Below are 24162 nucleotides of genomic sequence, written 5' to 3'. Positions count from 1 at the left end.
TCCTTACCCCACGAGGTCTCTGGCTCCACTCTGCATATGCGTGGTGGAAGGAGCTGATACTTATAACAGAGGTACAGGTGCAACTGATAGTTAACCCCTTAAGAACCAAGCATTTTTCTGTTTTTGCACTTTTGTTTTTTCCTCCTCACATTTTAAAAATCATAACCCTTTCAATTTTGCACCTAAAAATCCATATGAGGGCTTATTTTTTGCGCCACCAATTCTACTTTGTAATGACATCAGTCATTTTAACCAAAAATCTACGACAAAATGGGGAACAAAATCATTGTGCGACAAAATTGAAGATAAAACACTCTTTTGTAAATGTTGGGGGCTTCCATTTCTACGCAGAAAATTTTTCGGTAAAAGTGAAACTTTATCTTTATTCTGTAGGTCCATACAATTAAAATGATACCCTACATATATAGGTTTGATTTTTTCATACTTTTGAAAAAATCATAACTACATGCACAAAATTAATACATTTAAAATTGTCCTCTTCTGACCCATATAACTTTTTTACTACGTACAGGTTAGTATGAGGGCTCATTTTTTTGCGCCGTGATCTGAAGTTTTAAATGGTTCCATTTGTGTTTTGATCTGACTTTTTGATCACTTTTTATTTCTTTTTTATGGTAGATGAAAGTGATCAAAAAGACGCTATTTTGGACTTTGGAATTTTTTTTTCGCGTACGCCATTCACTGTGCGGTTTAATTAACAATATATTTTTATAGTTTGGACATTTACACATGCGGTGATACCACATATGTTTATTTTTATTATGTTTATATATTTTTTATATGGAATTTGGGAAAGGGGGGGGATTTAAACTTTTAATAAGGAAGGGGTTAATGTGTGTGTTTTTAAACTTTTTTAAAACTTTTTTTTCATACTTTTAGTCTCCTTAGGGGACTTTTAGGAATCATTTGATTCCTCATATAGATCAATGTGGTTGTATAAAACCACATTGATCTGTGCGCTCTGCGCTCGATTGATAAAGCCTGGCCCTGACAGTCTTTATCATTCTGAGTGCCGGAGCTGACACAGGACATGAGGCAAGCTCTCAGGCTATCGCAGCAGTGGATCGCCCCCGCGATCGCGCTGCAGTTGGGGGGGGGGGGGGCGATCCACACCGCTGGTCCACCAGAAATGGAATAAAGGCACCTTTAGACGAAGGTCAAAGCTGACAGGGGCGATCTAAAGGGTTAATAGCCGGCCGTGGCGGTTGCCACATGTCGGCTATTAACGCCAGCTGCTGGAATCAGCTGGGGGGGCGCCCGGTATGATGCAGGCTCGAGTCAGGAGCCCGCGCCATACCACCTCAATGGCACATGGACAAGTATACACGTTCATGGTCGTTAAGGGGCTAAGGGCCCACTGGCCCTTTAAATCACATAGCACTGGCTCGTGTGCCCTTAATTATCAGTTGCACCTGTACCTCTGTTATAAGTATGTGCTCCTCCTACCACTCCTTGCCGGATCTTTGTTTGCCTAGAGCCTTAGAGAAAGCGTTATTGTATTTGCCCTGCTGTGTTCTGACCTTCTGCTCCGTGACCTGACCTTGTTCCTGTGCCGCCTGCTTATTGACCTCCTGCTACATTCCTGACAACGCACCTGTGCTGCCTGTCCTGACCTTCTGCTATCCTGACATCGAGTTGCCATATCCCTTCTGTGCTACTTTACATCTCAGCAACCTGTGTGGATGAGTCGTATTAGGGGTAGCAACCTGGGTGCCGCCTTCCGCAGCAAGTCCATCCCGCTTTGCGGCGGGCTCTGGTGAAAATCAGCAGCACCTTAGGACTCCACTCCCTGGTACGGCCCACGTCATCTTCCACACAGGTACAGCGGATCCACTACTACTGTAAATGTTACACCCAGACTGCATAATAAAATGTAAAAAAAGGCTTCTACTCACCTCCCACACTTCCCTCATTGCCTTTGGTATCAGTGCCCGGTCTTAGCTGCCGCAGCACTTCGCTGCACCTGTCAGCTACTCACTGGCCGCAGCAATGTCCCCCAGTCAGCGATTGGCTGAGCAGCGATGTGAGGTGACATCTGCAGCTCTGTGAAGTGTTGTGGCGGCTGAGACCAATACCGGAGCCTGCAAGGTTGGTGAGGAAAAGCTTTTTTGTTTTATCATACAATCTGGGCACATGGATTAAATAACATTTAATAGACAATCTATTTAAACAATAAGTTATTTTTATGATTCAGATATTCTTTTGTGCTATGTAATATCACAATGTAATGTTTTCTTTGCTTTTGCTTCCTTTAAAAGGCATTAAGTGTTCATTCTCTCTTGTCTAAGAGCCCATCCATAAATCCAACCTGACCTTTAATCATTGTGGTTGGTGACACTTCACAGTGACACAGATCAGAAGAGACAAGATCTGTGCACACAGTATATAACCAGAGGTTCATATCCCTAAGCTTCAACCTGAGATATTCCCAATCTTTGCTGCACAGTACCTTCCAGACGCTTCTATCGACTGATTTCTGAGATCATTTCTGCACTGTTAGATTAATTCTGCAGCTGTTGCGCTCACTACTGAGCATTCTTCACTAACTAATATTGTCAGATACAGTCTGGTCATTGTACACTGAGCAGCTGGTATATGCAAAGTATCTAAGGTACTTAGTTCAGTCCTGCAAGCAAATGATAGGAAAACTAAAAGAAAAATAAATCTTGCTTATTCCGTTTCTCTCACACTTGAGCGCTCATGCTGCAGATCACTCAGGTGGAGTACTTGACCATGACTTGTACAGATAGATTGTAGAATGTCTATAAAGAAACTAAATCTAAATGTCAATCAAATTGTACCAGTCATTGGGTGCTTTAATATATTTTTATTTGCTTTGTATACATGTTCACTCAGGGCTTATTACAGAAATCCACCTTTATCAAATTCCACCAAAATAAACAAATGGATTTTTCAGGATTTTGAAAGAAGCTTTAACCCTTAAGGACTCAGCGTTTTTCAGTTTTTGCATTTTCTTTTTTCTTGCTTAGCTTTTAACAATCATAACGCTTTCAATTTTCCACCTATAAATCCATATTATGGCTTAATTTTTGCGCCACCAATTCTACTTTGCAGTAACATTCATTAGTCATTTTGCCCAAAAATCCATGGTGAAAAAAAAAAATCATTGTGCAACAAAAAGAAAAAACACAGTTTTGTAACTTTTAGGGGGTTCCGTTTCTACGCAGTGCAAATGACACCTTATCTTTATTCTGTAGGTCCATATGGTTAAAATGATACCCTACTTATATACCGTATATACTCGAGTATAAGCCGACCCGAGTATAAGCCGAGACCCCTAATTTCAACCCAAAATCCCAGGAAAAGTTATTGACTCGAGTATAAGCCTAGGGTGGGAAATACCTCATCCCCCCCTGTCATCATCCAGACCCGTCATTAACATCCTCATCATCATCCCCTTGTCATCATCCCACACATCCCCCCTTCATCATCCCCTTATCATCCCACACATCCCCCCTTCATCATCCCCTTGTCATCATCCCACACATCCCCCCTTCATCATCCCCTTATCATCCCACACATCCCCCCTTCATCATCCCCTTGTAATCATCCCACACCCCCCCCCTTCATCATCCCACACCCCCCCCCTTCATCATCCCCACCCCCCTTCATCATCCCCACACCCCCCCCCCTTCATCATCCTCTTCTCATCATTCGCCCTCAGTGGTCTTCAACCTGCGGACCTCCAGAGGTTTCAAAACTACAACTCCCAGCAAGCCCGGGCAGCCATCGGCTGTCCGGGCTTGCTGGGAGTTGTAGTTTTGAAACCTCCGGAGGTCCGCAGGTTGAAGACCACTGCGGCCTTCAACATCATCCAGCCCCCTCTCACCCCCTTTAGTTCTGAGTACTCACCTCCGCTCGGCGCTGGTCCGGTCCTGCAGGGCTGTCCGGTGAGGAGGTGGTCCGGTGAGGAGGTGGTCCGGGCTGCTATCTTCACCGGGGGCGCCTCTTCTCCGCGCTTCCGGCCCGGAATAGAGGTGTTGCCTTGACAATGACGCAGAAGTACGTTGGCAATGAACGCACCTCTGCGTCGTTGTCACGGCAACGTGACTATTCTGAGGCCGGGCCCAAAGCGCTTAGAAGAGGCGCCCCCGGTGAAGATAGCAGCCCGGAACCACTATGCCACCGGACCACCTCCTCTCCGGACAGCCCTGCAGGACCGGACCAGCGCCGAGCGGAGGTGAGTACTGTACAGAACTAAAGGGGGGTGAGAGGGGGCTGGATGATGTTGAAGGCCGCAGTGGTCTTCAACCTGCGGACCTCCGGAGGTTTCAAAACTACAACTCCCAGCAAGCCCGGACAGCCGATGGCTGCCCGGGCTTGCTGGGAGTTGTAGTTTTGAAACCTCTGGATGTCCGCAGGTTGAAGACCACTGCGGGTGGGGGAGTTCACTCGAGTATAAGCCGAGGGGGGTGTTTTCAGCACGAAAAATCGTGCTGAAAAACTCGGCTTATACTCGAGTATATACGGTAGGTTTGATTTTGTCGTACTTCTGGAAAAAATCATAACTACATGCAGGAAAATGTATACGCTTAAAATTGTCATCTTCTGACCCCTATAACTTTTAATTTTTCCGCATATGGGAGTGTATGAGGGCTCCTTTTTTGTTTTGATCAGACTTTTTGATCGCATTCTATTCATTTTTTTATGGTATAAATAGTGACCAAAAATACCCTATTTTGGACTTTGTTGGAATTTTTTTTACGTGTATGCCATTGACCATGCGGTTTAATTAACAATATATTTTTATAGTTCGGACATTTACCCACGCGGCCATAGCACATATGTTTATATTTATTTACATACCGTATATACTCGAGTATAGGCCGAGTTTTTCAGCACGATTTTTCGTGCTGAAAACACCCCCCTCGGCATATACTCGAGTGAACTCCCCCACCCGCAGTGGTCTTCAACCTGCGGACCTCCAGAGGTTTCAAAACTACAACTCCCAGCAAGCCCGGGCAGCCATCGGCTGTCCGGGCTTGCTGGGAGTTGTAGTTTTGAAACCTCCGGAGGTCCGCAGGTTGAAGACCACTGCGGCCTTCGACATCATCCAGCCCCCTCTCACCCCCTTTAGTTCTGAGTACTCACCTCCGCTCGGCGCTGGTCCGGTCCTGCAGGACTGTCCGGTGAGGAGGTCGTCCGGTGGGATAGTGTTCCGGGCTGCTATCTTCACCGGGGAGGCCTCTTCTAAGCGCTTCGGGCCCGGCCTCAGAATAGTCACGTTGCCGTGACAACGACGCAGAGGTGCGTTCATTGCCAACGTAATTCTGCGTCATTGTCAAGGCAACGCCTCTATTCCGGGCCGGAAGCGCGGAGAAGAGGCGCCCCCGGTGAAGATAGCAGCCCGGACCACCTCCTCACCGGACCACCTCCTCACCGGACAGCCCTGCAGGACCGGACCAGCGCCGAGCGGAGGTGAGTACTCAGAACTAAAGGGGGTGAGAGGGGGCTGGATGATGTTGAAGGCCGCAGTGGTCTTCAACCTGCGGACCTCCGGAGGTTTCAAAACTACAACTCCCAGCAAGCCCGGACAGCCGATGGCTGCCCGGGCTTGCTGGGAGTTGTAGTTTTGAAACCTCTGGAGGTCCGCAGGTTGAAGACCACTGAGGGCGAATGATGAGAAGAGGATGATGAAGGGGGGTGTGGGGATGATGAAGGGGGGTGGGGATGATGAAGGGGGGGTGTGGGATGATAAGGGGATGATGAAGGGGGGATGTGTGGGATGATGACAAGGGGATGATGAAGGGGGGATGTGTGGGATGATAAGGGGATGATGAAGGGGGGATGTGTGGGATGATGAGAGGATGATGAAGGGGGGATATGTGGGATGATGACAAGGGGATGATGATGAGGATGTTAATGACGGGTCTGGATGATGACAGGGGGGGATGAGGTATTTCCCACCCTAGGCTTATACTCGAGTCAATAACTTTTCCTGGGATTTTGGGTTGAAATTAGGGGTCTCGGCTTATACTCGGGTCGGCTTATACTCGAGTATATACGGTAGTTTTTTTTTCTTATGGGAAAAGGGGGGTGATTCAGACTTTTATTAGGGAAGGGGTTAAATCACATTTATTAACACTTTGGCCGTCATTTACTATTGCAAAACCGACATGTTTTGTCGGGTTGTGCACCAGATTCTGTCGCATTGCGCCAGAAATTCTGTCTGCGTCAGAATTTGCGCCAGAATTTGAGCCACAATTGAAAAAACCTGACTAACTCTCCATTTTGCTAAGAAACCCTGAAAAAGGGCATGGCCGCTGGGAAAAAGGGGTGTTGTCTCAGAAAAGGGGCGTGTTCCCGACATTTTCACAGAAACCCAACATATTTACTAAGGTTTCCACATAAAATGTGGTGGATTTGAGCTGAGAAAAACCAGACAGATCAGAACATGTGTAAAAAAAAGCAAAGTGTAGGGAAAGTTGAAAATGTAGGGAAACCTTAGTAAATACCGTGGAAAATAAATTGTAGGGAATCAAAACCCACAAAGAAACCTACACTCCACTCTTGTAAATGAGGGCCTTTATGTTCAAATTTTTTTTGCAATGTTATAGCCCCCATAGGGGGCTATAACATTGCACACACTGATTTTCTACACTGATCACTGCCATGCATTAACATGGCATTGATCAGTGTTATCGCTGCTTAACTGCTCCTGCCGGGATCTCAGGACGCACAGGAGGCAAGTAGAGATCCTCCTTGTGTCCTGCAAGCTGTTGGGGACGCAGCGATTTCACCACAGCGGTCCCAAACAGCCCGACTGAGCTGCCAGGATGGTTTCGCTTTCACTTTAGATGTGGCGGTTAACACCCCTGAGGAAGTCTCTTGCGACGGAATGGGTAGGGTTTGCTATGTTCATAGACTGTACTTTTCTACTGCACTTTGGTTTACAGGAATTCTGACCGGTCTGCACCATTATTGTGTATATATGATCATGTGATCATTGTTATGCATACCGGTACAGAAGCTGATACCTTTATTAATTATTTATTCTTGTGCATGGTGATATTTTACACATTGTGATATTTATGTAGCAGAGCCATTTGGAGCTGACTGAGGATCTAATAATATATTGTGGAACGGGGTCTCTCGGGAGTGGGGGTTCATGGCCCTGTGGATGTGTTGTGGCTCTTGATGAGCATTTTAAATGTTTTTAAATGTTATGTGACCTATGTCGTACATTTACTATAATAAAATGATGTGATTTAACTGCTAACAAAGTGGTGTGTGCTGTTTATTCAGTGGTTGCTTCTCTTGGGTACAATTGCATGTGTATTCGTTGAAGGCCTCACCCCGGCTTCGATATTGCGGTTGAGCCCCCACATTCTTGTGTATGGTACTGAAATAAGTATTGAACACATCCCCATTTGTCTCACTAAATATATTTCCAAAGGTGCGATTGACATGAAATTTTCACCAAATGTTGGTAACAACCCACATAATCCATACATTCAAAGAAGAAACCAAAACAAATAAGCTCAGAAACTAAGTTATTTGTAATAATGTGAAATGACACAGGGAAAAAGTATTGAACACATGAAGAAAGGGATGTGCAAAAAGGCATGAATAGCCAAGACAACAGCTATAATCTATCAGTAATTAAAAAGCAATACAGCCTCTTGTGAGTGCAAATTAATATCAGCTAATTCAGTGCCAACTGATGGCCTACAAAAAAGGTTTCATTGCCAAGATGTTGCACAAGACACATCTCATGATGGGGGAAAGCAAAGAGCTGTCTCAAGACCATCACAGCCTAATTGTTGTAAAACATAACAATGGCGTCGGTACAGGCACATTTCTAAGCTTCTGAATGCTCCAGTGAGCACAGCTTGGGCCATGATACAGAAGTGGAAAGACAAGCATTTCACGATAAATTTGCCTTAACCAGGTACTCCTCACAAGATTTCTGATAGAGGAGAGAAAAGAATAATGAGAAGAGTTGTCCAAGAGCCAAGTGACTTGTGGAGAGCTTCAAAAAGACCTGGAATAAGTAAATGTTGTTGTCTTGTGAAACAGTAAGTAATGCACTCTGTCATCATTGGTCTGTATATACGGACTCACCACACAAGACTCCATTGCTGAATAAAAGCAAGCAAAGCTTTTTTAAAGTTTACTGGACAACATTTGGAAAAGCCAGTGAAATACTTGGAGAATATAGTGTGAACAATAACAAAGACGTGGTCTCAAATGGCAGGAGGTGCTCAACCCCAAATGCAGCTGTGCATTTATGCTGGGGGAGCAGATCCTGCCCTTGTGGTCTGTTGCTAGGGGCAATCCCCAGCATAAAAATACATACAATGGGGAATGCTGACTACAAGTGCCCCAATGGCATCCTATACCAGATAAACGGTGTGGATGTGTAACAATTAGAATAATACAATACAAGAATTTAGGTGCACTACTGTGGTAGAGGTAAACATGACATTGGCTATCCCTCAAAACTGATGTTAAAATTGAGACATTAGCCAGAATATCCTTATATGAAGGACATACCTGAGCCCGCACACCAACGCCAAGGTTTCTCAAGTGTCACAGGACCTAACACTAACCTACCTGTGCATGATAAGCAAAACCAGGGGCCAGTGGGCAATTACAACAGCATTAGGTCTGACTCACAGGCTGCTCCCAGGTTACCTCCAGTGTGGCTGAGCACACATACATTGGGAGGAGTGAGGCAGACTATAAGCCCCACCGAAGAATAAAGTGTGGTCAGAAGAGCGCAAAACTGAACTGTGTGGATGCCGTAAGACACACCATGTTTGGAGGAGATATGGTACTGCACATTACCTTAAAAACATCATACCAACAGTGAAGTTTGCATTTGGGAACATCATGGTTCGGAGCGGCTTTTCAGCAAATGGTAAAGGTAAACTTCACATAATTGAAGGAAGGACAAATGGGCAAATTTACTGAGATGTTCATGACAAAAATCTGCTGCCATTTACCAGGATGATGAAGAAGTAATGAAGATGAACATTTCAGCAAGACAATGGGGGAATTTAGGAATCATTTTACCTCGGTTTCTTTGCTGTTCTTTAGTGGAGTGATTTTCTGTGCTAAAGTTTTGCAACTTTTCATTTACAGAGTTTTTCAAAAAAACATACTAAGTTGTGACATACCGTATATACTCGAGTATAAGCCGAGTTTTTCAGCACGATTTTTCATGCTGAAAACACCCCCCTCGGCTTATACTCAAGTGAACTCCCCCACCCGCAGTGGTCTTCAACCTGCGGACTTCCAGAGGTTTCAAAACTACAACTCCCAGCAAGCCAGGGCAGCCATCGGCTGTCCGGGCTTGCTGGGAGTTGTAGTTTTGAAACCTCCGGAGGTCCGCAGGTTGAAGACCACTGCGGCCTTCAACATCATCCAGCCCCCTCTCACCCCCTTTAGTTCTGAGTACTCACCTCCGCTCGGCGCTGGTCCGGTCCTGCAGGGCTGTCCGGTAAGGAGGTGGTCCGGTGAGGAGGTGGTCCGGGCTGCTATCTTCACCGGGGAGGCCTCTTCTAAGCGCTTCGGGCCCGGCCTCAGAATAGTCACGTTGCCTTGACAACGACGCAGATGCGTCGTTGTTAAGGCAACGGCTCTATTCCGGGCCGGAAGCGCGGAGAAGAGGCGCCCCCGGTGAAGATAGCAGCCCGGACCACCTCCTCACCGGACCACCTCCTTACCGGACAGCCCTGCAGGACCGGACCAGCGCCGAGCGGAGGTGAGTACTCAGAACTAAAGGGGGTGAGAGGGGGCTGGATGATGTTGAAGGCCGCAGTGGTCTTCAACCTGCGGACCTCCGGAGGTTTCAAAACTACAACTCCCAGCAAGCCCGGACAGCCGATGGCTGCCCGGGCTTGCTGGGAGTTGTAGTTTTGAAACCTCTGGAGGTCCGCATGTTGAAGGCCGCAGTGGTCTTCAACCTGCGGACCTCCGGAGGTTTCAAAACTACAACTCCCAGCAAGCCCGGACAGCCGATGGCTGCCCGGGCTTGCTGGGAGTTGTAGTTTTGAAACCTCTGGAGGTCCGCAGGTTGAAGACCACTGAGGGCGAATGATGAGAAGAGGATGATGAAGGGGGGGGGGGGTGTGGGGATGATGAAGGGGGGTGTGGGATGATTACAAGGGGATGATGAAGGGGGGATGTGTGGGATGTGTGGGATGATGACAAGGGGATGATGAAGGGGGGATGTGTGGGATGATAAGGTGATGTGTGGGATGATGACAAGGGGATGATGAAGGGGGGATGTGTGGGATAAGGGGATGTGTGGGATGATGACAAGGGGATGATGAAGGGGGGATGTGTGGGATGATGACAAGGGGATGATGAAGGGGGGATGTGTGGGATGATAAGGGGATGTGTGGGATGATGACAAGGGGATGATGAAGGGGGGATGTGTGGGATGATAAGGGGATGTGTGGGATGATGACAAGGGGATGATGAAGGGGGGATGTGTGGGATGATGACAAGGGGATGATGAGGATGTTAATGACGGGTCTGGATGATGACAGGGGGGGATGAGGTATTTCCCACCCTAGGCTTATACTCGAGTCAATAACTTTTCCTGGGATTTTGGGTTGAAATTAGGGGTCTCGGCTTATACTCGGGTCGGCTTATACTCGAGTATATACGGTACTTTAGTTGATATCATGCAGTGGTCATGAATTTATGATCTGCAAACTTTCAGTTTGGTGCATCCTTTGGTTATGAATTTATGATGTGCAACCTTTCAGTTTGGTGCATACTTTGGTCATGAATTTATGATGTGCAACCTTTCAGTTTGGTGCATCCTTTGGTGAAAATGCTCTAACTGAGGCGCAAATCTACACCAGCCCTGACTTGGCTTACCAAGCTGGCTGTGGACAGCATTATCAAAAAGTCGCACATTTTGTTGCATGGGTTAAAAAATCGCACAAAACGTTGCAGAGGGATCAACATATAAAGTTGAGGACTAAAGTAAGGAATGTGATCATCACCAGATTTTCCCTGCACCATGTAATAAATGTGGTGCAGGTACACAGTTTTCACCACGCAATGGGGTAAAAAGACATGCACCTACACCACTCTTGATGAAACCCCACAGTGATACCAAACACACAGCCAAGGAAACTCTGAAATGGTTTCAAATAAAATAAAGTTGCTAAAATGGCCCAGCCAATCACCTGACTTACATCCCATTGAAAATCTATGAAAAGAACTGAAAATCATGATTCATGGAAGAGGCCCACGAAACCTTCAAGAATGGAACACTGTTTGTGGGGAAGAATGGGCAAAAATTCCACAAGAGCAATGGATGTGACTAGTTTCTCCATACAGGAGGTGCCTTGAAGCTGTCATTACCAACAAGGGCTTTTGTACAAAGTATTAAATAAATAATAGTAAGCATGTTCAATAATTTTTTCCTGTGTTATTTCACATTATTGCACATACCTAAATTAGTTATTTATTTATTTATTTATTTTTTTTTGTATGTATGGATTACTTGGGATGTTACCAACAAAAATGTTCTACATCAATAGCACCTTTGGAAATATATTTAGTAAGAAAAATGGTGACGTGTTCAATATTTATTTCCTCCACTGTATTTATATACCTTATTGATTTATTACTTTACAGGAACATCATCCAGGTTTGACATGTTCCTCCTAGTCATTGCCCACCACAATCATGTGATGTCTCCAGGGCATCATATCATGGCATAGCGGTGTTTATAAGAAGAACAAGAATGTCAGGAATAAGGCAAGTACATTGCATGGACAAAAGCCCCGACCTCAACCCATTTACAGCACACATCATGTTTTTCCCATCTAATGTTTTGTACCCCAACTGAGTATAATGAATTGGCATAGTCAACTAATGACTATGTCCAGTCCAAGCATACATGATATTTTTGTGCACCTCAATAGTGTGGTCTGTTAGTAGCGATCAAGCCTCCTACTATTAAATAGTTATCCCCTATAGTTGTCCTGTGGATATGGGATACATTTTCAAGATGGGAAAGCTACTTTAATCCTAGATAACTGCTTTAAAATAAGACACTTGCACCAGACAAGTACAGGGACATGCATGAAGTCAACAAGAATCAGAGAGCCCTACAACATCTTATCACCACAGACAACTGAAAACCTCAGCAAGAAGAACATGTCACAAGCAGGATTATAGACACATCACACTGATGAAACCAGAAGGGAAGGTGCAGGCTACTGATCTGTGGAAGCTGCTAACACAGCATTTATACATCCCCTTATGATTCCTATTTTTAATTGTACTACTGCTAGGAATGACCAGAAGTTCATTGTAATGTAGGACACATATACAGTGGGGGAAAAAAGTATTTAGTCAGCCACCAATTGTGCAAGTTCTCCCACTTAAAAAGATGAGAGGGGCCTGTAATTTTCATCATAGGTATACCTCAACTATGAGAGATATAATGAGAAAAAAAATAAAATCACTGTTACAACTAGCGCTCTGGCCAGACACGCTGGCCCAGGTGCTCTCCTGCCCCGTTTTCCTCTGCCGGCGGTGCCGCGGTTCACATGCAAACGCCAGGCCGTTACTCACCTCCTGTTTCCTCTAGGGCGCATGCGTGCCGGCTCTCTGCAATTTAAAGGGCCAGTATGCCCTTAACTGGTTACAGCTGCTCGCTTGTACTATAAGTGTCAACACTTCCTGTTTCCCCTTGCTGGATCTTTGTGCTCATTAGCCAAGAGAAAGCGATATTGCCTTGCTGTGTTCTGACCTCCTTGCTTCGTTCCTGGCTACACTCCTGTGCCACCTGCCCTGACCTTCTGCTTTTCCAGACTACGTGTTTTGAGTCATCCTTCCAGTGCAATGTGTCACCACGGCAGCCTGTGTGGATGAGTCGTTCCAGGGGTAGCAACCTGGGTGCCGCCTGCCACAGCAAGTCCATCCCACTTTGCACGTGAATACCAGTGGCACCTTAGACTCCGCTCCCTGGTACGGCTCACGCCATCATCCACAAAGGTTCAGCGGATCCACTTCTTCAGTGCCGCTTACAATCACATTGTCAACTTCTTTAAGAGCCTCCTCTGTCCTCCACTCGTTACCTGTATTAATGGCACCTGTTTGAACTTGTTATCAGTATAAAAGACACCTGTCCACAACCTCAAACAGTCACACTCCAAACTCCACTATGGCCAAGACCAAAAAGCTGTCGCAGGACACCAGAGACAAAATTGTAGACCTGCACCAGGCTGGGAAGACTGAATCTGCAAACGACAAGCAGCTTGGGGTGAAGAAATCAACTGTGGAATTATTAGAAAATGAAAGATATACAAGACCACTGATAATCTCCCTCGATCTGGGGCTCCATGCAAGATCTCACCCCGTAGTGTCAAACTGATCACAAGAATGGTGAGCAAAAATCCCAGAACCACCCGGGGGGACCTAGTGAATGACCTGCAGAGAGCTGGGACCAAAGACTACAATCAGTAACACACTACGCCGCCAGGGACTCAAATCATGCAGTGCCAGACGTGTCCCCCTGCTTAAGCCAGTACATGTCCGAGCCCATCTGAAGTTTGCTAGAGAGCATTTGGATGATCCAGAAGAGTATTGGGAGAATGTCATATGGTCAGATGAAACCAAAGTAGAACTTTTTGGTAAAAACTCAACTCGTCATGTTTGGAGGAAAAAGAATGCTGAGTTGCATCCAAAGAACACCAAAACCTACTGTGAAGCATGGTGGTGGAAACATCATGCTTTGGGGCTGTTTTTCTGCAAAGGGACCAGGATGACTGATCCGTGTAAAGGAAAGAATGAATGGGGCCATGTATAATGCGATTTTGAGTGAAAACTTTCTTCCATCAGCAAGTGGTTGCGCTTTTGCTGGAGTGTAACTGCAAAGTAGCTTGTCCAGCAGGAAAATAATGATGCTGCAATGGGGCACCTGGGAGAATCTTGCTCTGTGTCCCAGTATCGGAATGTCAGAATGAAGATGCAGAGAAGGTATAGAATGAATGTTTCCCTTTAATTGGACAATTGTGACAACGCATTTTGTGAGGGGTCACTCGCTTCATCAGGTCATGGTGACAAAACATAAAAGCATTTTTTAAATACATGTACACATTTGAAAAAGTGCAGGAGAGAGAGCGTCATGATGACATCATTCGATTACCGGATGTGATATATCGGCATAGACATTGCATCCCGGTATAAAACTTCATATAGCATATGCACTTACAAATATTAAAAACAATATTGTGACAATGTACTGGGTAAAAAACAATTATATAGGAATGAATATTCTTTATAGCATATGCTACACATATAGATTGTAGAGGAAACGTCTGCCATATTTAGTGGTCAGAAAAAATCAGTTGATCATAAGCTGTACTAAGGGGAAATATTGTAATGTATATATATATATTTAGAAATAGATTAAAAAAACTATTAAAAAAAATGTAAACTGGAAATATAAAAACTGGAAATATAAATATATAGACCATGGTGTATATATTTATCTAATCATTTTTAAGTTATCTGATACATATTCGGGCTGATATCAAATCGATGCTAAATGCTAAAATAATAATACATGTGTCAGTGTACATGGCAGTCAATTAGCATAGTCCTGAAGCATGGTGTTAATATTAAGCATATATAGTTAAAACTGGATACATAAGATATTTGACATTGAGGTGATTATAGTAAGATTCAGCTCATAGATTTGAGGGGAGGGGCATGGATTATTATTGGGGACATATGGTATTACATTCCCAGAAAGAGAGCAGAACCTGTAAAGTTGATATTACAAGGTAATGAGTGCAGTATTTCCAGGATGCAAGAGTGTAAGAGGCGCATAGTAAATATGCCCGGGATGATGGACGCAGTAACCTGGATGTTGTAGATCAAGGCAGAGGAGCGCAGGAAATGCTTGATGGATAAGTCGGGATAATGGATGTAATATTCAAGAGATATGAATAAAGAGGCTCCCATATATGGTTATCTGATAAGTTCCGTGGCTTCCTTTAAAGGGGTACTCTGGTGGCAAACTTTTTTTTTTATCAACTGGTGCCAGAAAGTTAAACAGATTTGTAAATTACTTATATTAAAAAATCTTAATCCAGTACTTCTCCCAGTACTTATTAGCTGCTGAATACTACAATACTACAGAGAAAATTCTTTTCTTTTTTGAACTCAGAGCTCTTTGCGGACATCACGAACACAGTGCTCACAATTGCTTAAAATTGTCCTCTTCTGACCCCTATAATTCTTTTATTCTTTCTATATGCAGGGCTGTATGAGGGCTTATTTTTAGCGTGTCACCTATAGTTTTTATTGGTACCATGTTTGTTTTTATGGGACTTTTGATCGCAGTTTATAAAAAAAAATTCTGGCATAAGTGAACCAAAAATCTGCAATTTTAGACTTCCTTTCCACAGTTTAGGCATATGCTCCAGATTATTACCAGGGCCTTGGTGCCTGAGGGACCTCTCTGCCTCATAAAATTTTATGGCCATTAATGGCACATGGAGGCCCCTATTACAGATTTTGCATTGGTTTCCTGGAGTTTCAGGATTCTCAGTTGACCACATGGGATGACTATGGAACAGTGTTTCCCAACCACTGTGTCACCAGTTGTTGCAAAACTACAATTTCCAGCATGCCCGGACAGCCTTTGGCTGTCCGGGCATGCTGGAAGTTGTAGTTTAGCAACAGCTGAAGGCACAGTGGTTGGGAAACAATGCTATACAGTAATGACTTTTCTGCTTCATTGTTATTTGCACCGCAACATCTACAGCCTCACCAACACCAAGGCAACACTATATCATTTTGTTTCACCTTCATTCAATCATTTTTTTTGACAGACATTGTAAAACATTCTCCCAGCATCACTTTTGATTTGCTCTATGTCTCATTGATCACCTTATCCATCATATTTCCAGCCGTCCCTCTTCTAAAATTTGTGTTCTCGTCTTTGTTTTGCCAGATTCCAATGTGACTTGCAACCTTTCCACCATTATAGATGAACCTGGTTTTAACTACATACTTACAGTATATGTTAGATAGCCACCAGGTAAAAAAAACACATTATTTTTCTGTAATTTATCAATAGTCATTGCCTGTGTGTGCACTGTTCCATACATCTATTCATCAATGTTCTATAGATCTGTACAATATCAAGACCTTATATGAAGAATGATCTAGAGTGTGACTACAGGGGTGACGAGATTGCAGTCACACTCAGGCCCTTTAGGGCTCCACTGCCCAAGAGGAGACCAGATCAATAAATGGCATAAGAAAGCTGGGGGACTTTTACTAAAGAGAAGAAATTGCAACCATACTCAGTTATTTTGTGTCTTTTGACCTTCTAGTCATCCCTCAGCCTGCAAGCATACACTAACATTTCCATAAAGTTTCCTAAATGAATAGGTTATTTTTGTGCACAAAAACATTTACTTAGAGTGCACACTTGTCGTGTAAGTTGCTGTGACAAGGGCGTTACAATCAGAGAGGATGCTGTGACATCACAAGTGAGTTCTAGTTTATTGAAGATACTGTGACATCACAAGTGGATTTCAGTCAGAGAAGATACTGTGACATCACAAGTGGATTTCAGTCAAAGATACTGTGATATCACAAGTGAGTTCTACTCAGAGAAGATACTGTGACATCACAAGTAAGTTTTAGTCATAGAAGATACTGTGACATCACTGGTGGGTCTCAGTCAGAGAAGATATTGTGACATCACTAGTGGGTCTCAGTCAGAGAAGATATTGTGACATCACTAGTGGGTCTCAGTCAGAGAAGATACTGTGACATTACAAGTGGGTTTCAGTCAGAGAAGATACTGTAACATCAAAAGTGAGTTACAGTCAGAGAAGATACTGTGACATCACTAGTGGGTCTCAGTCAGAGAAGATACTGTGACATCACAAGTGAGTTCTAGTCAGAGAAGATACTGTGACATCACAAGTGAGTTCTAGTCAGAGAAGATACTGTGACATCACTAGTGGGTCTCAGTCAGAGAAGATATTGTGACATTACAAGTGGGTTTAAGTCAGAGAAGATTCTGTGACATCACTAGTGGGTCTCAGTCAGAGAAGATACTGTGACATCACTGATGGGTCTCAGTCAGAGAAGATATTGTGACATTACAAGTGGGTTTCAGTCAGAGAAGATACTGTGACATTACAAGTGGGTTTCAGTCAGAGAAGATACTGTAACATCACAAGTGAGTTCTAGTCAGAGAAGATGCTGTGACATCACAAGTAAGTTCTAGTCATAGAAGATACTGTGACATCACTAGTGGGTCTCAGTCAGGGAAGATATTGTGACATTACAAGTGGGTTTCAGTCAGAGAAGATACTGTGACATCACTAGTGGGTCTCAGTCAGAGAAGATACTGTGACATCAAAAGTGAGTTACAGTCATAGAAGATACTGTGACATCACTAGTGGGTCTCAGTCAGAGAGGATACCGTGACATCACAAGGGAGTTTCAGTCAGAGAAGATAATGTGACATCATAAGTGGGTCTCAGTCAGAGAAGATATTGTGACATCCCAAATTAGTTCCAGTCGGAGATCATACTGTGATATCACAAGGGAGTTTCAGTCAGAAAAGATGCTATGACAAGTGGGTTTCAGTCAGGCAACTGCTAAGACATCACAATAGTTTAGTAAGTTGTTGTGACAATTGTTTGTGCAGTAACCGCAGCAATATTGCAACTCTTCCAGTCAGGTAAGTTATGAGACATCATAGTTATCTTTTAGTTAGGTAATCTACTGTAAAATCAGAACTGTGTTCTGTACGGTAAACTATTGTGACATAAATTGTGGGAATAGTTTGGAAAGCTGCTATGACAGGGAGCGATGTTTCACATCACAAGTGGGTCTCAGTCAGAGAAGATACTGTGACATCACAAGGGAGTTCCAGTCAGAGAAGAAACTGTGACATCACAAGGGAGTTCCAGTCAGAGAAGAAACTGTGACATCACAAGGGAGTTCCAGTCAGAGAAGAAACTGTGACATCACAGGGGAGTTCCAGTCAGAGAAGATACTGTAACATCACAAGGGAGTTCCAGTCAGAGAAGATACTGTGACATCACAAGGGAGTTCCAGTCAGAGAAGATACTGTGACATCACAAGGGAGTTCCAGTCAGAGACGATACTGTGACATCACAAGTGAGTTCCAGTCAGAGAAGATACTGTGACATCACAAGGGAGATCCAGTCAGAGAAGAAACTGTGACATCGCAAGGGAGTTCCAGTCAGAGAAGATACTCTGACATCACAAGGGAGTTCCAGTCAGAGAAGATACTGTGACATCACAAGGGAGTTCCAGTCAGAACTGGTTGTTCATCAGTATTTTGTACCTGTGCAACCTCCCCTTATATAGCGCTGTGGCTGGTCTTCATCATAATGGGAATAGGTGCCTAATCTGCCCTTGGATCAGTAGCCAGTAAGTATGGCCTATATTCTGTGATTTTTTTTTTGTTACGGTTTTTCAATGATGAGATAAGTGGTATGGAAACATACTAGTCAAGAGCAGATGACCCGAGTTTGGTTAGTAGGAGTAAGTTTTCTTTCACCTGGAGGAGAGCGGACTTGCTTTACTCATTTGTTAGCTATATTATTATTCCATGACATCTGACTGCTGCTCCCTGACTACCCTCTCTGTATCATTTCTGCTGCTCTTCCCCTATATCTTCTGGTCAGGAGACATAAGAAGGAAGAAGTTTCAGTTGTTTATAGGTGTGAAGATGATCCCCTGAACTGGAAGCATCAGCAGATGTACGAGCTTCAGAGACAGCGCGGATAATATGAGGGAACAGCTCAGAAGTCATAAACATGATCTCAACTGCTATATTTTACCACCGGCATATTTAGAAACCTTTAGCTCTACTTTGAACCTTTGTATTTGTTTTTGTGCAAGAGACCAGAAATAATACACAGGGCCAGCTCTAGGTTTACAAGGGCACTTGTGCGGCAGAGTCACAGTAGGACCCCTTATGCCTAATTTTTTTCATTCACTCAGGGACTTAAAGGGGTACTCCACTGCCCTAGCGTTTGGAACATCTTGTTCCAAATGTTGGGTGCGGGCTGCAGGGGTCGTGACATCACAGCCACACCCCCTCAATGCAAGTCTATGGGAGGGAGCATGGCAGACTTGCATTGAGAGGACATGGCGTGACATTGCTAGGGGCTTGGGTGTGACATCACAACCCCCACAGTTCCGAACACTGGGGCAGTGGAGTACCTATTTAACTTTAAGGGGTACAGAGGTAGCAGTTGCACCCAGCCCTGGCTTCTGATGGGGCCCCAAGGCACCTTGGTCACATGATAAGAAATCATTTTTAAAAAGTACACAAGGCAGACAGAGGCCCTATTACAGACTTTGTAAGGAGACATATGGTACCTTTCCTATATCTGTCTATGCTTCCATAATGTAAGAAATGCTTTTATTCTCTGGTACCACTTTTCAAAGAAGTGTTCGCTGATGCAATTTCTTATTCAAACTGACTTTTTTTTAGAGTAATACTGTCATAAGGAAAAGTGATTTGACCTATAATCACAACTCAAGTGATAATGTTTACTCTTATGGTCATGCCACACTATATACTGTTGTGGGGCCACAGGGGTACAAGGAATACCTGATCACTTTGTGACGCCAGGACACTGTTAGCCTATACATGTCCAATGTTGGAGTCAGCTTCTCCTGGGCCAGACACAGGGAGTAAAGAGACACACACTCACGTTGGGTTACAGATAACTGCCTTTTACTGAGCAGGGTGCAGATGGTATTACACGCAGACGGTATGGAGCAGAGTGGAGGGAATGCCGTGTAACCCTTTGGGAGCCCTGTTGCCTGTTCACCCAATTGATTAATACTGACTTCATATGAGACTGAAGATTCTCCAGGCCAGCTAGGGTTCTGACAAGGTCCAATTACTATCACCGCCAGGGCTTGACTTTCCACTGTACGGGGGATCACTTGCAGAAGGGCTGGATAGGATTGAGAAGAGATTTGTTCTTGGACTTCCCTCAGAGCTTCTCCACACACCACTTAACTTCTTTACCACACTCTTGCTCAGGCTAAACTGGGGTAACTTTTCCCCCACTACACTATATATTACTGAATTTAGGGGTTCCCATTAGGCAGGCAGGGTCACATGGCTTACACTGCTCCTCTGCTCTTAAAGATACAACACACATAAATAACATTTTACTGTGCATATAAGGAGCATAATATAATATAGGTAAAAGTGCTCATACATATTAAATTGAACGGACAGTCACCGTAGTGGGCCCAACACCTGTGCCACAGGCATGCCCAAGGAGATCCGAAGCCCACAGGACAGCCTTTGGTGCTGGGACACCCCACTGTGCCTATATGAATTATTACACAAGGAAAAGGCGTTCCTAATTTTAGGAGATATCAAAAAAAATTATTATTTGAATTCTGATTAAATTAAACTGATGGCCACCACTGCTATAAAATATTGTAACATTTATTTCATAAAATATATAATAGTGCATTCTAGGGCACATTTTCATATGAAATTAAGAAGACGTTACTGGAAATACAGTTAAAATGTATCTGTTAATGGACTAACTCTAGAGCCATTTCAGAGATCTTAGATTTGCTTTCTTGATATACAGCACCATAGAGCTAGGGATAACTTATTTATCAGACAAGACTTAAAGTGTAAATCTGTAATTGGATCGTAAAATGCTGCATTTCACTTTTCCCATACCCCCAAACTGTTCTCTCCGGCATTATCATATATTATATATTATCATATATTTTCTGCTTAGCTGATCTAAAAACCATGTATTCAGTTTTTATGCAGCTTTTTATTAAGCAAGTTATTATTCATAAAATGCCTTCAACTTTAGTAGCAATTTCTATAGCAAAATATTTTATTAATTACAATTACAAAGTACAGTTAAAGTGGTGTTCCAGGAATTTCTTTTTATTTGACTATGCTACAGGGGCTGTAAAGTTCAAAATATATGTCACGATGCCGGCTGGCAGGTAGTGGACCCTCTGTGCCAGAGAGGGATTGGCGTGGACCGTGCTAGTGGACCGGTTCTAAGCCACTACTGGTTTTCACCAGAGCCCGCCGCAAAGCGGGATGGTCTTGCTGCGGCGGTAGTGACCAGGTCGTATCCACTAGCAACGGCTCACCTCTCTGGCTGCTGAAGATAGGCGCGGTACAAGGGAGTAGGCAGAAGCAAGGTCGGACGTAGCAGAAGGTCGGGGCAGGCAGCAAGGATCGTAGTCAGGGGCAACGGCAGAAGGTCTGGAAACACAGGCAAGGAACACACAAGGAACGCTTTCACTGGCACTAAGGCAACAAGATCCGGCAAGGGAGTGCAAGGGAAGTGAGGTAATATAGGGAAGTGCACAGGTGAAAACCCTAATTGGAACCACTGCGCCAATCAGCGGCGCAGTGGCCCTTTAAATCGCAGAGACCCGGCGCGCGCGCGCCCTAGGGAGCGGGGCCGCGCGCGCCGGGACAGAACAGACGGGGAGCGAGTCAGGTAGGGGAGCCGGGGTGCGCATCGCGAGCGGGCGCTACCCGCATCGCGAATCGCATCCCGGCTGGCAGCAGGATCGCAGCGCCCCGGGTCAGAGGACGTGACCGGAGCGCTGCAGCGGAGGGAGTGAAGCGAGCGCTCCGGGGAGGAGCGGGGACCCGGAGCGCTCGGCGTAACAGTACCCCCCCCCTTGGGTCTCCCCCTCTTCTTGGAGCCTGAGAACCTGAGGAGCAGACTTTTGTCAAGGATGTTGTCCTCAGGTTCCCAGGATCTCTCTTCAGGACCACAACCCTCCCAGTCTACTAAAAAAAAATTTTTCCCTCTGACCTTTTTGGCAGCCAAAATTTCCTTGACCGAGAAGACGTCCGAGGAGCCGGAAACAGGAGTGGGAGGAACAGATTTGGGAGAAAAACGGTTGAGGATGAGTGGTTTGAGAAGAGAGACGTGAAAGGCATTAGGGATACGAAGAGAAGGAGGAAGAAGAAGTTTATAAGAGACAGGATTAATTTGACACAAAATTTTGAAAGGACCAAGATAGCGTGGTCCCAACTTGTAGCTAGGGACACGGAAGCGGACATATTTAGCGGAGAGCCATACCTTGTCTCCAGGGGAAAAAACGGGGGGAGCTCTTCTTTTCTTATCCGCGAACCTCTTCATGCGTGAAGAAGCCTGTAAGAGAGAATTTTGGGTCTCTCTCCATATAATGGAAAGGTCACGAGAAATTTCATCCACAGCGGGCAGACCAGAGGGCAAGGGGGTAGGGAGGGGGGGAAGAGGGTGACGGCCGTACACCACGAAAAATGGGGATTTGGAGGAAGATTCAGAGACCCTGAAGTTATACGAAAATTCGGCCCATGGAAGGAGATCTGCCCAGTCATCCTGGCGGGAGGAAACAAAATGTCGCAAATAATCACCCAGGATCTGGTTAATTCTTTCTACTTGTCCATTGGACTGGGGATGATATGCAGAGGAAAAATTTAATTTAATCTTGAGTTGTTTACAGAGAGCCCTCCAGAATTTAGACACGAATTGGACCCCTCTATCCGAGACAATCTGCGTAGGCAACCCGTGAAGACGAAAAATGTGTACAAAAAATTGTTTAGCCAACTGAGGCGCAGAAGGAAGACCAGGAAGAGGGATGAAATGTGCCATTTTGGAGAATCGATCAACGACCACCCAAATAACGGTGTTGCCACGGGAAGGGGGTAAATCAGTAATAAAATCCATACCAATCAGAGACCAAGGCTGTTCGGGGACAGGCAGAGGATGAAGAAAACCAGCGGGCTTCTGGCGAGGAGTCTTATCCCGGGCACAGATAGTGCAGGCTCGCACAAAGTCCCCAACATCCGTCTCCAGAGTCGGCCACCAATAGAAGCGGGAGATGAGTTGCACAGATTTCTTGATGCCCGCATGACCTGCGAGATGGGAGGAGTGACCCCATTTGAGGATTCCGAGGCGTTGGCGTGGAGAAACAAAGGTCTTTCCTGGAGGAGTCTGCCTGATGGAGGCAGGAGAAGTGGAGATCAGGCAGTCAGGTGGAATGATGTGTTGCGGAGGGAGATCAACTTCTGAGGCATCCGAGGAACGAGAGAGAGCATCGGCCCTAATGTTCTTATCGGCAGGACGAAAGTGAATCTCAAAATTAAATCGGGCAAAGAACAGAGACCACCGGGCCTGGCGAGGATTCAGCCGTTGGGCCGACTGGAGGTAGGAGAGGTTCTTGTGGTCGGTGTAGATAATAACAGGAAATCTTGATCCCTCCAGCAGATGCCTCCATTCCTCAAGTGCTAATTTAATGGCTAGAAGCTCTCGATCCCCGATGGAGTAGTTCCTCTCCGCTGGAGAGAAGGTCCTAGAGAAAAAACCACAAGTGACAGCATGCCCGGAAGGATTTTTTTGTAGAAGAACAGCTCCAGCTCCTACTGAGGAGGCATCAACCTCCAATAGGAAGGGTTTGGAAGGGTCAGGCCTGGAGAGCACGGGAGCCGAAGAAAAGGCAGACTTGAGTCGTTTAAAGGAGTCTTCTGCTTGAGGAGGCCAGGACTTGGGATCAGCATTTTTCTTGGTTAAAGCCACGATAGGAGCCACAATGGTAGAAAAATGTGGAATAAATTGCCTGTAATAATTGGCGAACCCCAAAAAGCGTTGGATAGCACGGAGTCCGGAGGGGCGTGGCCAATTTAAGACGGCAGAGAGTTTGTCTGGATCCATCTGTAGTCCCTGGCCAGAGACCAAATATCCTAGAAAAGGAAGAGATTGGCATTCAAACAGACATTTCTCAATTTTGGCATAGAGTTGGTTGTCACGAAGTCTCTGAAGAACCATACGGACATGCTGGCGGTGTTCTTCTAGATTGGCAGAAAAAATTAGGATATCGTCCAGATATACCACAACACAGGAGTATAACAGATCACGAAAAATTTCATTGACAAAGTCTTGGAAGACGGCAGGGGCATTGCACAGTCCAAAGGGCATGACCAGATACTCAAAGTGTCCATCTCTGGTGTTAAATGCCGTTTTCCACTCGTCCCCCTCTCTGATGCGGATGAGGTTATAGGCGCCTCTTAAGTCCAATTTAGTGAAGATGTGGGCACCTTGGAGGCGATCAAAGAGTTCAGAGATGAGG

General features: G+C 44.9%; 1 protein-coding gene across 1 annotated transcript in view; it reads left to right on the top strand.

Annotated features, from left to right (window-relative positions):
• The first annotated feature begins 9653 nt into the window (after nt 1-9653).
• LOC130356953 (histone H2A, sperm-like) overlaps nt 9654-24162 on the top strand; it is a 191400-nt gene continuing 176891 nt past the window's right edge. Inside the window, exon 1 of the mRNA XM_056559161.1 lies at nt 9654-9751. The gene's annotated coding sequence lies outside the window, so the exon portion shown is untranslated. The remainder of the gene's footprint in view (nt 9752-24162) is intronic.

Source organism: Hyla sarda, chromosome 2, assembly GCF_029499605.1.
Source record: "Hyla sarda isolate aHylSar1 chromosome 2, aHylSar1.hap1, whole genome shotgun sequence".
In the NCBI taxonomy this organism is placed as follows: Eukaryota; Metazoa; Chordata; class Amphibia; order Anura; family Hylidae; genus Hyla; species Hyla sarda.
This window is presented reverse-complemented; position numbering and strand designations above follow the sequence as displayed.